The sequence below is a fragment of the Ischnura elegans genome, chromosome 10 (genome assembly GCF_921293095.1).
Source record: "Ischnura elegans chromosome 10, ioIscEleg1.1, whole genome shotgun sequence".
NCBI classification, from domain to species: Eukaryota; Metazoa; Arthropoda; class Insecta; order Odonata; family Coenagrionidae; genus Ischnura; species Ischnura elegans.
In genome coordinates, this window is record NC_060255.1 from 26,364,047 (window position 1) to 26,379,086 (window position 15,040).

The 15,040-nt window shown below is 37.2% G+C and overlaps 1 protein-coding gene across 2 annotated transcripts in view; it reads left to right on the plus strand.

Annotated features, from left to right (window-relative positions):
* Positions 1-318: 318 nt before the first annotated feature.
* LOC124167180 (CAD protein) overlaps positions 319-15,040 on the plus strand; it is a 141,786-nt gene continuing 127,064 nt past the window's right edge. For both annotated transcript variants that reach the window (XM_046545008.1, XM_046545006.1), the window contains exon 1: positions 319-537. The gene's annotated coding sequence lies outside the window, so the exon portion shown is untranslated. The remainder of the gene's footprint in view (positions 538-15,040) is intronic.

Sequence of the window (15,040 nt, forward strand, 5' to 3'; positions counted from 1 at the left end):
ATTTTTCTAGTAAATTTAGATTAATAGTTATCCTTAACAATATTTGCCTCGATTAATTGCTTCTGAATTTGGCGCTCATGACTCCCAGCAAAATGTTAGCGTTTTCCACTGCTATAAGTCATTTAATAATAATAATTATCATCAATGTAATTTCTTACAAATATAATATTGCAAAATCTTTTTCTCATCCACAAAATAGGGCGAATGCGCCAATTTAGCGATATGATTTTTTCGCGAAAGAGAGAGAAATTGAAATGTTTGACGCTAGATGGAATTAGCTACCAAGACTGCAACACCGGCTGGAGGAAGCGCATGCTCAACGTTGCCAGTTGCATGCGGCGGAGATTTGTGCATTCTTTTCATCATTGACGGGAGATCCATCAACACGTGCTGGCCCTGGACTCCAGAGATATCCTTTTTTGTGATCTCTTACTTCTCTGCAAATTCCTTCGATCTTCTCTCAGCAATTGCAAAATTGACGAAAATTCGGTCCTGAGGACGCGCTGATACTGTCAACATATTTAAGGAAATCAACAGGTGAATATTGGTAACGTCTGTTTTGGATGGTTGATTTTGCTTCCAGTGTGAAAGTACTATTTATTTCGTGTTGTACCAGCCCATGCCCTTCTCATGAGAGTTAAAATATTTCCAGTTTTATACTACCGGTTATTGAGTGGTCCTTAGTTCACGAATTTTTTTTGCCTCTTTTGGTATGAATAGTGTCGTTAACAGTGACCCTATGATTGCGTAGGTTATTGCCTCAAGCATTCATGTTGTTTGCGAGTTTGTAAAATTATTATGTCGCATCTCCTTGAATTTTTTCGAGAGTTACGCCTTAGAACCATGGATGCGCAATTCGTAGAATACCGGGACTTGAGTATGGATTTTGTCGAAAAGCGATTGCATTGCTCGCGTGAAGGTTCCTTCTTTCTTCGTATTTCATTTTTAGGTTTTATCTTTGTTATGTTTAAATTCAATTTTGTGCGAAAATATCTCCGAACGTTGTCATCGCTTAATTGCACTCACTTGTTCGTTTGTTATCGTTGGCCGTGTTCCAATCCACCGTAAATGCGCTCTTGCGCTCTTACCCGCACTTTTGGATCGTCACATTTCGGAAGTGACGTCACGTAGTGCGATTCCAATCCGCTCTACGTTCTGCTCTGAAGAGCGCATAGTCGAAGAGCACGAGAGGGCGCATGGATCCACCCTTATTCGCTCTTCAGCCCTTCGTCTACCGCCGTTGAGGTGGAATTTTCGTGGATTCGGATGGGATTTGATTCGGAGCAATGATTCGGTTCTCTAAATCGTTTATAAGGAATCGAGTGAATATCGAATCCGAATGAATCTTGAATAGATGCGAATTTAAGGGTGTCCAGCGACCGGGAAAGTCGGGAATTATGCATGAATTTTTTATCCAACCCGGGACTGTAGAAACGTTTATATCAAATTCATTTCACGGATAATTTTTCCAGTTCAACGCCCATTATCTGGTTAAAATGTAATTGTTGTAGATTTAGGTGCAATAGCTAAGAAGAGTTTTTTCAGCCGCAACGAAACGTGCAATGTCAGACGAGACAACAGAACCGAAATATACTAATATATGTACTCTATCTGAATGAATGTAAATATCTAACTATGAACTCAAGTAAGACTCAAAAGAATGCCAGGTGACGTCGACATCTAGTTACGAGTTTGAAGCAGCTCGTCAGGCTTGCTTTGAATAATGTCAATGCTAACAAACGGATTTCTTTTCCTTGTAAATATATTAATATGATATAACATGAAATCACTTCAATGGTTTAAAAATCATGTAAGAGATTCGGGTGTATTAAAATTCGAATATATCGCAGTAATCACGTAAGATTAATCTGGGAATTTGTAAAATTTCCCTGGAGAAGCTGGAATTATGCATGAAGTTTTCTGCTTTGGCTGGATGCCCTAAATCTGCCGTATTTCAAATATTATGACGGGTACCTATTTACAGTGATAATTTTTCATTTTAACGACATCTTTAATAAATTGTTTTCAGATATAAAAACCACTTAAATTTGTCTGAATGTACGAACACTACATGGTTGCCTACACGAAATTAGTAGCCTACAATTGATAAATCTCGCCTATGCCGTATTTTATTCGTTTTAACTTCTGCAATTCCATTTATAAGTTACATGTAAGCATATATATAAGTACATATGTTTATAAGGCATTAAATTATTGCAACACTCACTCCATAACAACAACAACATTGCACTATTTTCTTAACCTCCAAATTTGTTACTCAACTTTTTTCAGTTTCGAAATCTGCCACTTGACAGTGGTGGCACTACTTGCAATAAGAGCAGGAAAGAGCGAAAGAGCCGTTTAGAGCGTAAGAGCGCAAGAGCGTAGAGTGCACCCTATGGATTGGAACACGGCCGTTGTTATCGTTATGTCATCATTCAATGGGAAGCACGTGTATTTGTTTTCATTTTTATATGTAGATTTCGCTCCAAAATTAGTTAGTCATTGCAATTAATTCTTGTTCTATTTTGTTATATGTGTCAGATCGGCTACTTTGGGCTGGCAGAACCCGGGAAAAACTTCATTAAAGGGGATGTTTCGCTGATGTTATATATGTCACTAGGGTAGCCAGAAACGAAGTGCATCTTTAAAGTGGACTGTTAGTGAACTATTGTGTCGTTATACTTGGTAAATGATTCGCCGCTATAATCTTAGTTATTGCAGCGAATTTTTAGTTTAGTTAGCAGTTTATAGCACTTGTGTTTGGCAATTGGCTACGGAGAGCTTGGGTAGGTTCCTGCTACGATTAAAAATTTTCATAATTGGTGTATTATGGAAGCCCTGTTATGGTACCACATTTTTTCCGCTGTTATTTAAAACGGCATGTATTTTCATGATGAGGCGTCTTGTTTTGCTTCATGGCCAATGGCAAGTTTTTAACACAAGATGGAAGAGAATATCTTAAGCATTTAACATGAACCTAAAATTGCGGCAAATACCTGTCCGGTTACGTTTCGCGAATGAAGAGGCAATATCAGTTGGAATGTTTATTTCGGATAGAAGCTACCCATTTGCCTGTATGAAGGTTTTCTGTTTCTTTAAAACTCTTCTAATGTTATCTTACAGCAATAGTGTTGTCAAATTTGTTTTAGGTCGGGTGAAATATTTTCAATTTTAAGCTGTATCTAATTTTTAATTAATGTGATCATTTCACTATTAAATTAATCAATTATGTTCCGTGAAGTATTTAATACTGTCCTGTTTTTTGGCGATATCGTTGCAATTTTATTATTGTACGCTTTTTTGGGCTTTTTATGCTATACACATCTGCAAAGTGGCTTCCAAACTGGGGCCGTATTCTGTAACTCCAAACCGATCGGTGCGGCACCGATTCGTCGGGTGCGACGTCACACCGACTCCCGGTAAGAAGTCGTGCGATTCTGTACGAACCCGGTCGGTGCGGCACCGACGAGAGGACGGGAGATCGTCGGTAGCCGTACCGACAGCAAAGAGGTGTCGGTACGGCCACCGACTAGTGGGTTTCATGAATTCCCCGGTGCGCATTGTACGTTTTATTTTGTTTTTACCTCATCACCGAGTAAATAATGAGGTTTTCTCCAATGTTATCTTTTTCTGCCCCTTCGAATACGCCTCTATAATTCACTGTGTCATCATCTATATTAATTACCTTGACAGAAATATAAGATAATGGTTAATAAAAATGAGGTTTGCTAACATATAATGACTTTCTCTCATTTATGTTACCGCACTTTCACTCGCTTGTAATAGGCTTTATTTCTCTCTATAATCATTTATTTGCTCCTTTGACATAAAAAAGATATTTTTGATTAAATATGAGTTTTGCCGCAATGTTATCACTTTATATCACTCTGAATAGGCGACTGTTATTTCACTCAATCATCAATTTGGCGTTTCTCTCGGCATAGAAATAAGATCTTTTTATTTAAGTATGAAGTTTGCCACAACGGTATCAGTTTCTTTCATTTGTAACGGGCAACTATATTTCATTTCATCGTCAGCCATTGATTCCCTTGACGATAAAAGAAGACATTTGTTAATAAGTATGAGGTTTACCGCAATATTATCATTTTCTCTCACTTGGAATGCGCAACTTATACATATGTATTTCACCCAATCACAATTTATTTACTTCCTCGTCATTACACTTCTTTTAATTGCACCCAGCTCCATATTTTTATAACAATTTCCTAACTTGTTCCTCTAATATTACATTTGCATTTGAATCCTACGTTCACGTTCCATGGTATGCTATTTTCGTCTGCTATGGTGCCAATGGCATAACCTTCCGTTGATAACATTTATACGGAACTTACTTAATGACAACTATATTACCAAATCATGAATAAATAGCATTATACGGAACCAATATTTAAAAAAAGAAACTACGATCTCAAGGATAGTTTCAATAATTCATTCCAGCAACAACAATCTCCATCACATACAAACTTTATTGTGATGTTGTAATATTGTTTCCTTCGATTCTGTAGGTACAGCATTACTACCACACATTATATAAGCATTGTCAACAACTTATCCAATATCGTTTATCTTAATCTAGCAATAAGTCGTAATTTCCGCAAATAAAAAGATTGAGAATGACGACAACAAACTGTGCCAATGAGTCTTCACTTGTTTTTACCCTTCTCTCATTGGTGGAGACACGTGAAACTTCGGATATATTCGGATTTTCCCTGTTTGGGAAGGAAGGGGAACCGTACCGACTGGTTTGAAACCGACGACCGTACAGAATCGCTGAAAGTGTCGTCGTCGGTGCGGAATCCGTTGTCGGTACGGTTTGATGTCCAGTCGGTGGGCTTGAAAGGGAAACCGACCGGTGCGGCACCGACGAAATACAGAATACGGCCCCTGGACCGCTTTTACGTGACATCTAGTGAAATTGGATGGCCACTATAGTCTCTTTCTAGCCGACTTAGCCTGGTGGTACTCACCGAGCTGCCATCCACAAATATCTTTTCCTCTTTGATTAGCCAGAGCAAAGTAACTCAGCTTCATCCACTCTTATGTAACTTTGTAAAATTATGGGATGGTGAATGTAATAAATATTGTTTAGCATTGATTGTTCGATTGCAGATATTTTAATTTTAATCAACATCTTAAATTGTTGTCCTGGGATATATTTTATAAGCTATGCAAGTGAGTTATTTAATATATTATTTGCTCATACTCAATGTATTTGGATTTATAGTAGCATTTTTATGGTGTCATAGTTGTTGGCTGATACACCAAAGTACTTCATGGTTGCTCCAAAGTTTAAGTTTGAGGCATGTGCTTGAATTACTTTAACTTTCTGAAACCATAATTTGTCTGCAAATATCAAAGGAGATATCTCCAATCTTTGGACAGATCTTTGCCATTGCCCTGATAAAAATAAGCTTCCACAAGGTTATCTAGGACCTTCTATTTGGAGATCTGCGAGGTTTTTGTTAATGGCAATGGAAACCTCAAGGGGCTTTATGGAGAATAAATAGCTACACAAGAGAGGTTTTCTTAGCCAGTGAAAAATCTTCAAGAAACCTGTTGGTTCTATTCGTAGTTTTGGTTTTTTTTCAGAACATCAACAACAAAGGTCATAAGCACCCAGAAACCCATTCATATGCTCCGAGCAAACTAACAGTGTGATCATGATTTCTCTTGAAATTGTTATGGAAACTTCAATGGGGAATTGTTTTCTCACCAGGTGCAATATGCACAATGAATCCTTTGCAAACCTTCCGGTTTGGCTTGAAGTTTATTAGTATATTGGTTGAAATGCTCTTAAAAACTGTGGGAGATGTTTTGGATACGTGTTAAGTTTTTTCAAAATGGGTTTTTATGAACCCTTGAAAAATATCAACTGATCATCTAGAAATTCCTTCAAAACCCTCTTGCCAGACTTCGGAGGCTATTTCGTAATAGGTTTTGTCTAGAGTATATTTAGTTGGTATTTCTCTCCAGCAGATGTAATCGCTTACATGAAAATATGCTAACTGATTTCATGTGATGCCATTTTTTTTTTAAATCCCCCTACAAACTATACTAATCTGGCTGACATGAAATACTTCATACTAGAGGTTGTGATCTTCATGGTGGGGCTCACCAGCCTAATGACCTTGAAAACAAAATGTGGGTTGGCCTTACACTTTCCTATGGGAACTGTGTATTTAAATCTCAGGTTTTAATCCTGGGCCATAAGGAAGCATTAAAAATATTTCGAGAATGAAAATATTTTGAAAAGTGATGCCACATAATCTTAAAACCACTGCTAGACTCTTGCACATGAATAAACTGGTTATGTCAATTGTGGATTTAAAATAGATTAACTTCTGATCAGGAAAGTGCTTTCATCACGGAAAAAGGGCATTTAAAGAAATGTGTTTTAAGCAGCATGTTGATTTTTGTCGCTGCAAAGTGAGTACATGTAGATAAAAGATGTTGATAGAATTCTTCTTCACATGAGTTGGAGCTCATTGAATGAAAAAATGGGCAATCTTAGTTGAAGAAAGAAAATAGTTATCATTTACATGTCCCACATTTTTCATAGAACTGCATGTCTTCTCCATAGTGTTTTTTTTGACATGCATTGTGCACACTGTAAACTTCAAACCACTCCCATTCCTCTCCTAATCGAGTTTGTAAAGTTCAAGGAATAAATGACATACATTGATGCCATGAATTCAGCTGTGCAAAATCACAAGCTGTGTATCCCTAGTCATGAAAAGGAAATATTTTACAGAAGAAAACAGCAGATTAGTTGACTAGCTCTTGTAGGATCAGCATGTAGTGAGCTAGGTTCTGAGACAGCAATGGGGACCAGTCAGAATTTTTTTAAAGTACTGGAATAAGAAGGTCCCAACCTTCTATCGTCTTTTCTACTGTCCCTACCTAAATGTTCTCTCAAAAATTTTGCCATTGAATAATGTTTTTTTAGCTGAGTTATGGGTTTAAAAATTAATCTTCATTGGCTAATTGAAAATATGATGTAATTGGAGTGGGACGTCACGGCACAGTATCCACTGATGACAGATTGAGGAAGTGGATGGAAAATAGGTATTTGCAGAAGCTGAAGCTCAAATTTGGCAAAAATAATAGCTGTTTTAACGTCAAACTGATGATGTGAATGTTGGGTTGACAAGGTGTTGCTGAAACAAAAAAAGGGGATTGTTCAGGGAGATTTGGAAAGAATAAATGAAAATAAGTTGATTGCAGATTGTGATCTACGTTACGTACCTACATCGTTAACTTAATGGAATAACTGTATTGCAGTATGTATATTCAACAGAAAAATGTATGAAAACCATATAAATCATGTATAGTGCCCCCTCACTTAAGTACCTCTATTTTCTTGCCGGTGGTTTTTTTCGTGTGTCCCAAAGGACAAAAATAAGGGAAGAAAGTAGTTGATGACCTACAGGACGGAGTGAAATAATTTATCTACATTGTCAATGGAATATTTCTCAACTTAAGTACACTCTTGAATCAGGGTTACTGTAGGGTTTCGTTGAATTGCCAGTTTTTCTCGGATGGCAACCAGATTTAGGATGTATCACTCATTTCACTTTATAAACAACTCTAGAAATGCACCCAATGGTCTACCCATTATAGGATTAAATATAAATGAAGGTGGCTATTTACGAGAATAAATACTGATTTTGATTAAACCACAGGGAAAAATAAGGTATATTCAAGAAAAATGAGGCTTTTGGCAAAGTAAACTATATTTTTGTTACTGTGATGCCCATTAAGCACATGTCAGCACAAAACCTAAAATTTTGACTCATTTTTGCAGTGGGTCTTGGTTCACAAAATAGGAATTGAGTGAATAAAGCTTAAATAGTCCTTGAAACTTCTTTCTGTGTCTAATGAATACTTTTTATTACCTAAAAACTATCAGTTGGTTCTCAACTCCGGTCGATACGACTGAAAGTAAATACATAAGATAGATGTTCAGCTAGCAACTGCTCAATTAAAGGGCGATTCCACGCATCACAGACTGACCGTCACAATGTGTTTCTGAACTTTTAATAGTACACCTAGCACGAATGGACTGACATACTAAACTTTTTCAACTTCCAAATTGCTACACAATTGTGAGACATTTAACTTGGGTGGATACACTACTGTGTCTTGAAAAATACAGGACTTTCGTGACTTAAAATTCACTGTCACGGACTGACAAAAATGAAACGAACATTTCGCTCTGAGTAAAATCTTTAAGTTTTGCTCTGAAACAAAAAGTGATTCAGAGTTTCAGTAAGATACATCTCAGAACTCCAAATGTATATTTCACTATGGTGCAAAGCCCATTACAATAACTGATTTTACAGAAGAGTAATTCCTCTTGAAAAGCATCGTCACGGACTGACCAGAAATGTCATGGACTGACTTTTGTGATTCCCTTTTTTTATTAACTTATTCACTGCCATTAAAATTTAAAAAATAATTTCTTCAATTCAAAATAGACAATACAAATGTATTCAAAAACTCTTAAAATTATTCATAATAATGAACGAACCTCAAAATAGATAAAATACAATCATTCAGTGTCCATAAAAATCAAATAGCAAAACGTGTTTTTTTGCGCATAGATGACGAATTAGTGAGCTCGGCTTACAATACCTCATTTTGTTTAGCAACTTTCAAGTGGTGTACAGTCTGGGTGAGATGTATTGCCTTGATTCCAATCCATCATGTGTCCAGTAAAACTTTACACTCGGATACTTCGTCCAATGGTATCTTCAATGTAGATATTTTTGTACACTTTTTTCAAACACGGACGTTAACTATCTATTATTCATCACCTTTTCCACTGATCGTACGGCAGTCCACACCATTTTCTTCACCAACCCACCAATTTCATCCACAGCCCCATTTCCATGGTAGAGCTAAAAAAATTCCATTCAATAGACACATTAAATGCATCAGCTAGATATGTCATATTGCACAGTGTATACTTTTTGTTTTAATTGACTTGATACCCTATCAGAAAAAAGATTATGTTCTGAATATCTGGTATCAAGGTAAATATTTGGCCCAGCAAAGTTTTTAAAGCAACATGCACGCTGTATTTATCTTGATATGCACAGTCGGAGACTAAAGCAAAGGATTTAGTTTTAAAATCCCTATCTTGTTGTTGGCGGTACCAGACTACAGCTGCAAAAATAGATACGACCTTATTGATCAAGTGAGCACTCTGTATTTCATTTTGGTGTTTGCACGAATAATTCTCAGCAAAGTCCACCTGAATAACCAAAACATTAGTGGTCACATTTTCTCTAGCATCTTTGAATGCTTTACTCTTCACAATTACGTGTTTAAGAGAGCGAACAAGTGAATTATCTAAATTTTTAAGTCAGTCAAGAACTAAGCCCTATTTAGGTATCAAAATTACCATTTTATTCTCGATACCCTAACAACGCCACTCACAACTTTGATTAGCAAGATCATCAGTCAGTTCAAGAAAGGAGATTCCTGGACAATGAGGAGTTTCTGACTTCATACATTGGGTAGACTCTTGATTACACGTGTCCTGAGCAATAAAAATCCTTAAAGTTCCTGTCTTAATCGGAACATCTTTGCTGTGCAAAGCCCTCAGAATAAATCTCTTATTTTCTTGTAAAACACGGGTTCACTCATAATGAGGTGTATTACCATATAAAAAGGCAAAAACAGGGCGCAGCGAAGAGAATATGGAAAAGCTGATACTCAAATCGTGCTTTTGGATAAAGAGGGAATGCGCCTCCTTCAAGGTTACTGTCATATACCTCAGGGGAGCTTACAACACAGTTCCATTCACTTGCATCTTCCTGCATTCCTTTATCCCTGGACACTGGTGGTGAATCGAGTCATCTGCGTAATACTGAACCGCCTGGCGTGTTTGGTCAGGCAGTCGACACGATGAGCGCGTGTCAGCAGCCTTAGGCTTAGCGTCCCTCACTTCTAGGCCATTCTCTCTCGCCACATCAATGACATTTTCTCTTTGTTTCCTTGGCAAATCCGGCAAGGAGGAGATTACTCGTTTCTTACATTTGTTATAATGTTGTCGACTCCGAAAGGCAGTGAAATCCGAATATGAAATTGCCTAAGCGATAAACCATAAAAGTGGCATGCTGTGATTTTATTCAACAGTAATTTCATGAGTATTACTCTTTGAAAAAATTAAATTAACTCCGCTAACCAGTGTAGGTGGCCCACTTGCTCTTGCTCTTTCACGATGGTGCTGATTTTGTGTATAGACCCTATTCTCCTGTTTTGTATTTGCCTTTCCGCGTTGGATGGAATTCACTGTTGCCCTTTTCTGCTGCTTCTTCAGCATATCCTTCTTCTTTTGTTTTCGATACTCCTTTTTCTCCCTCTTTCTCTGTATATAGTCACGCTGTAGTTCAGCACCCGTTTTACCCATTTTTCTCAATACATTTACTTCACTAAGCGTGGAATAGTAAGGCGACACTCTCGCTCACCATCAGACCGAACTAACTGTTATGTACGGCAATCTCTAGTGGTGTCAAAGGGGTGGAAATTCTTAATAATATTGAATGTGTTGTTCCCTATTTTGAATAATCAATCATTGTTGATTTATCTGGTTATATAGCTCTTTGTTGGCCTGGCAATGTATAGTGTCCCTTAATTAGCGTAACAATGTCAGTCCGTGACGGCGCTCCTGAGCCGAAAGTATTGTTGCCACAAAAACAGTTCAGCTCCTTAATTGTCGAGCACATCATGCTTGATTTGGATATAAAAGGAGAATTCCTTACAATTGCGGAGCAATAATTTACGGAATTAAATTCATGTAAAACGTCACGGACTGACATGATTATGTACTTGACTTGCAGACTACATTTCTCAGAAAACAAATAGGTATCGAAATAGCAACTATGGACGTAGATGTGTCATTAAAGGAATAAAGGCCACTTTACACGGTGATAGATCATTCGAAAGATCATTCGAATGATCCATCATTCACCGTGTATAACGGAAATTTCCAGCATGCGAATGATCATTCGAATGAAATTTCAGGCCTGTTCTAATTTGCTTGAATGATTTCCGTGAATGATATGAGCGCACGGCGTCTATCTTGCCATTGGCATCCACCTCGGAATTTTAATATTTTATATAAAAACTTAGGAAGCATAGTAACCCACGAAATAGCTCAAATAATTAATATGTACTTTGAGAGAACATAAATTCACAAACATCAACTGTCTAAAGTCAGTAATTTGGAAATAACATTTCGGATAGTTAATGAATAAAAACGTCGTTTTTCTCCTCGATTGCGTCTATATTTTGTTTAATTTACAATTATTAAACTATAGTTCATGATTTGAGCGCTAAAGTTCCGGGTCAGAGTCCCAATTCTTATCACACAATATCTGTTTATTCGGTGAACACATTCCAGCCAACACGAGCCGCTACGTTATCTTGGCTCACCTATGGGATCACAATATTGCCTATCTCTAATCATTTAAGGAACTCACCCGAAAGAAATTTCGAGCATGTCCTAATTTGCTTGAATGATTCCGTGAATGATATGAGCGCATGGCGTCCATCTTGCCATTAGCACCACCTCGGAATTTTAAGATCATATATATAAACTTTGGAAGCCTATTAACTCATGCGATAGCTTAAATCATTAATATTTACTTTGAAAGAAAGTAAATTCACAAACATCATTCCTCAAAATAGAGTATTTGCTATGCTTAATTTTTGGCTGTCATAAAACTTAACCTCAAAGCTATTGCTAAAGCTTGATCATCTAAACTAAAATGTAAATATCTAAATATCGTTGAATCTAAATTTAATTTTCCTGAAAATGGGGACAAAATAGAAGTAGAGATGGGTGGAATAGCATTTTTCTCGATTACGAATACCTAATTTTTTCCCGAGAGCCTCACTCGAATATTGAACACATACTGTTTTACTGAATACTGAAAATGCATTTTTCCACCAGTTTTAAATGCAAACGGCGGTAAAAATAAAAAGTTGCAAAAGACAAAAATAAAACTTTTGAAGTCATTCTGCTACAATACGGCTCCCAGATCCTAATGAAACTGTCATCCACGATTACATCAATCTTGCGCACATAGCTAGCACCACAGTTATTTTGTTTTCATTATATGCGTATTGAAGGTTATATTCACGTATTATAGGCTTAAATTATTAGTTATGCTTTACTGTGTCTATTGAAAACTTTATTATTAAGAATTGACAATTGCTTTTAAATTAGAATATTTATTTAAAACGTAAATTTTGTCATGCATCTGGGTGCAGTAACAGGAATAGCTAATCTCACGTACATTTGAAAGTAAGCATGCATTCTTCTTAATGTTGTTCTCGTGGAGTCATCAGCACTATACATGTTTTAACACTGAGTGCCGGCCGCTAATTTAAAAGCCCTACAAAAAATTCAGCCATTTTTACTGAATTCATATATTTTTTTTTTAAACATTAGCAGCAAAACTGTGTTTATAACTATGCACTGTTCAATAAAAGCTCTTTGCTCTTATTAATGAATGAGGTGAATAAAATTTATTGCTATATTTTAAATATATAATTTAGCAATGAAAACCTACTGTTTTTGAAAAATAAAAAGTTGCAACAAATGATGTACAGCCATAAAATCCATTATAATTTTTTTATTACGCTGAATTAGGAAGTAATTAAACCAAGGAAATATTTAAATAATCATTGTTTTACTAAAATAACCTTTTAATTTAGGTGATGTAAATTTTTTTTGTATGGTACACTTGAAAGCATGGGGATACACAAAAACCCACTTTACACATGCTGCACTGAAATGAGGTGTCTTTCCCTGTCGCTTTTTTTCCTTTATCAGCACATACTGTGCTCTTTTTTTGTGCTTTTTTTATGTCCCTCTGGAATGGAGATTCTTTCAAGAAAATGTTTCCCTGATAATCGTGTTAGCTGACCTCCACTGGTGGTAGGTTGCCCTTCCGGATCTTCCTCTACTACCTCCAATTCACTACATAGATCTTTCATGAATTCGGTCATTGAAACCTCTTTCCCCTTTACTTTATTGTACATTACACACGCATTCGAAACACTTATCAATAAAATGTGGAATGCTAATTTACGCCACCATTTGACACTGCGATGTTCAAATAGGACATTTTCTGATCTGAAAGATCGACACCAATTTTTTTTGTTATAGTTCACCACAGCTGTCAGCTTTTTTTCTCTCTTCCTCTCCGATCACTGAATGTAACCATTTCTGCCCGTGACGTGTAGTAAGCATGTACTCATCTCTCTTATCTTTCCACCTAAGAGCCAGGATACTGCCTCTTCGGTGAAAAATCATATTTTCCCGCTCCAATGGCATTCCGCGCCTGTTCTTCTGCACTGTGCCAACTAAACCCGTTTGAATGGACTCTAACTCCGTTGCAAGGACAGGGCTGGTATAGTATCTGACCGTAAAAACTATGTGTCCTTTTCCAGATAAGGTATCTAGTAGCCTGAGAACTACATTTTTGACAGTATTTTCTTGCCCACAAAATATGTCAAAATTACAAATATTCCCAGAATCAGACTTCGATAAAATATACAGCTTTACGCCGTATCTGCTGGGTTTTTGTGGCATGTACTGCTTGAAGGAAAGTCTTCCTCGAAATTCACACATGCCCTAGTCAATTGTCACATCTTCGGAGGGATAATATGTAAGTTTGAAACGTCTCCCAGCAGCTTCATAAATTGGCCGGACTTTGTGTAATGGATTATACCCAGGCTCACCATTTTTTTCATGAGGCCATTGTCATGAGATGATAATTAGCCATTATTGATAGGAATCAATTCCTACTCATTAATTTTGGATAGAAGCTACATGATATCACTGGGTTTGTACTCCAATGGTGTGTCATGGCTGGTCTTTCACTGTTGCTCGTATGTAAAATAATAGTTAGAAATTTTTTGATGTCGCCAATGGTTACAGTTCTCCGGATAGCCTACTGTTAGGTGATATTTCGTTCCTTCTCCTTTTTCCTTGAATTTTTTGTCTAGCATACAGATTTGTCTGCATTTTTATGAGGCTAAAGAGATCCTGATCAATAAAATAATAAAAAAAATCAACTAAAGCACTAGTTACATCTAGTCCCGTTTCCTCAGCTACACCTGTCTGACCCATGAAAATAGAAATGTTTGACATTCGGTCTAAATCACTCCATCTATCCTGATGCATCTGTCTTCTTTCTGGAACCCCTCTGCTTCTTGCCCCTTCTCTGACCCTTACACGACCCCGACAGGGCGTTGAATCGGGCACAACACCGCGTACACTGACGTAGTCATTGCTACTGGATTCTGTTATGACACAAAAACAAAGGTTTTAGATGGTATAAGAAGCATTTCTTTAGCAAAAATACGCATGCAAGGTAAGAGACAAAAAATAATATGTTCCTGAGAAAAACGTAGAGTAATTTTCTAACCAGAATCATAATTTTCCGCTATTTCTGGGAGGTCTAGATTGTCCTTGCTATCATCTTCACTACTTTCTGCCCAGTCACGGCAAACTTCATCCAAAATGTCTTCATCACGAATTGTACCATCTGTCATGCTGAACAAATTGATAAGTACTCAGTAGATTTTCATAAGATGACACACCAGCACTACGAGCGAGGAAGAAAAAGTTAAGGATAGTAAACAAAAATGTACAAGATTCCAACCAGATGGACTGGAATATATACGTGCAGGGTCCGCGTCACACAAATAGTGCTGATGAGAAACTCTAGTACGATTTCACGCACAGATGAGATTATTTGCCCACCGAACGAAAAAGCAAATCACACCACTAGGACACACTCCAGCGCCCTGATTATGTAACTGTGAGAAGGGTGAGAGCGATGTCGTTGCCAGGGGCAACGCGATTCCCACGACGGAAGGTGATAGCAGCGATTATGAAACCGTGATCGCTCTCTTTATCACGCTGCGAGCGTCATCGGCCTATCACGTTCGAAACCCATGGTGACAAGCATATGCTGACATAAAAACGAGCACG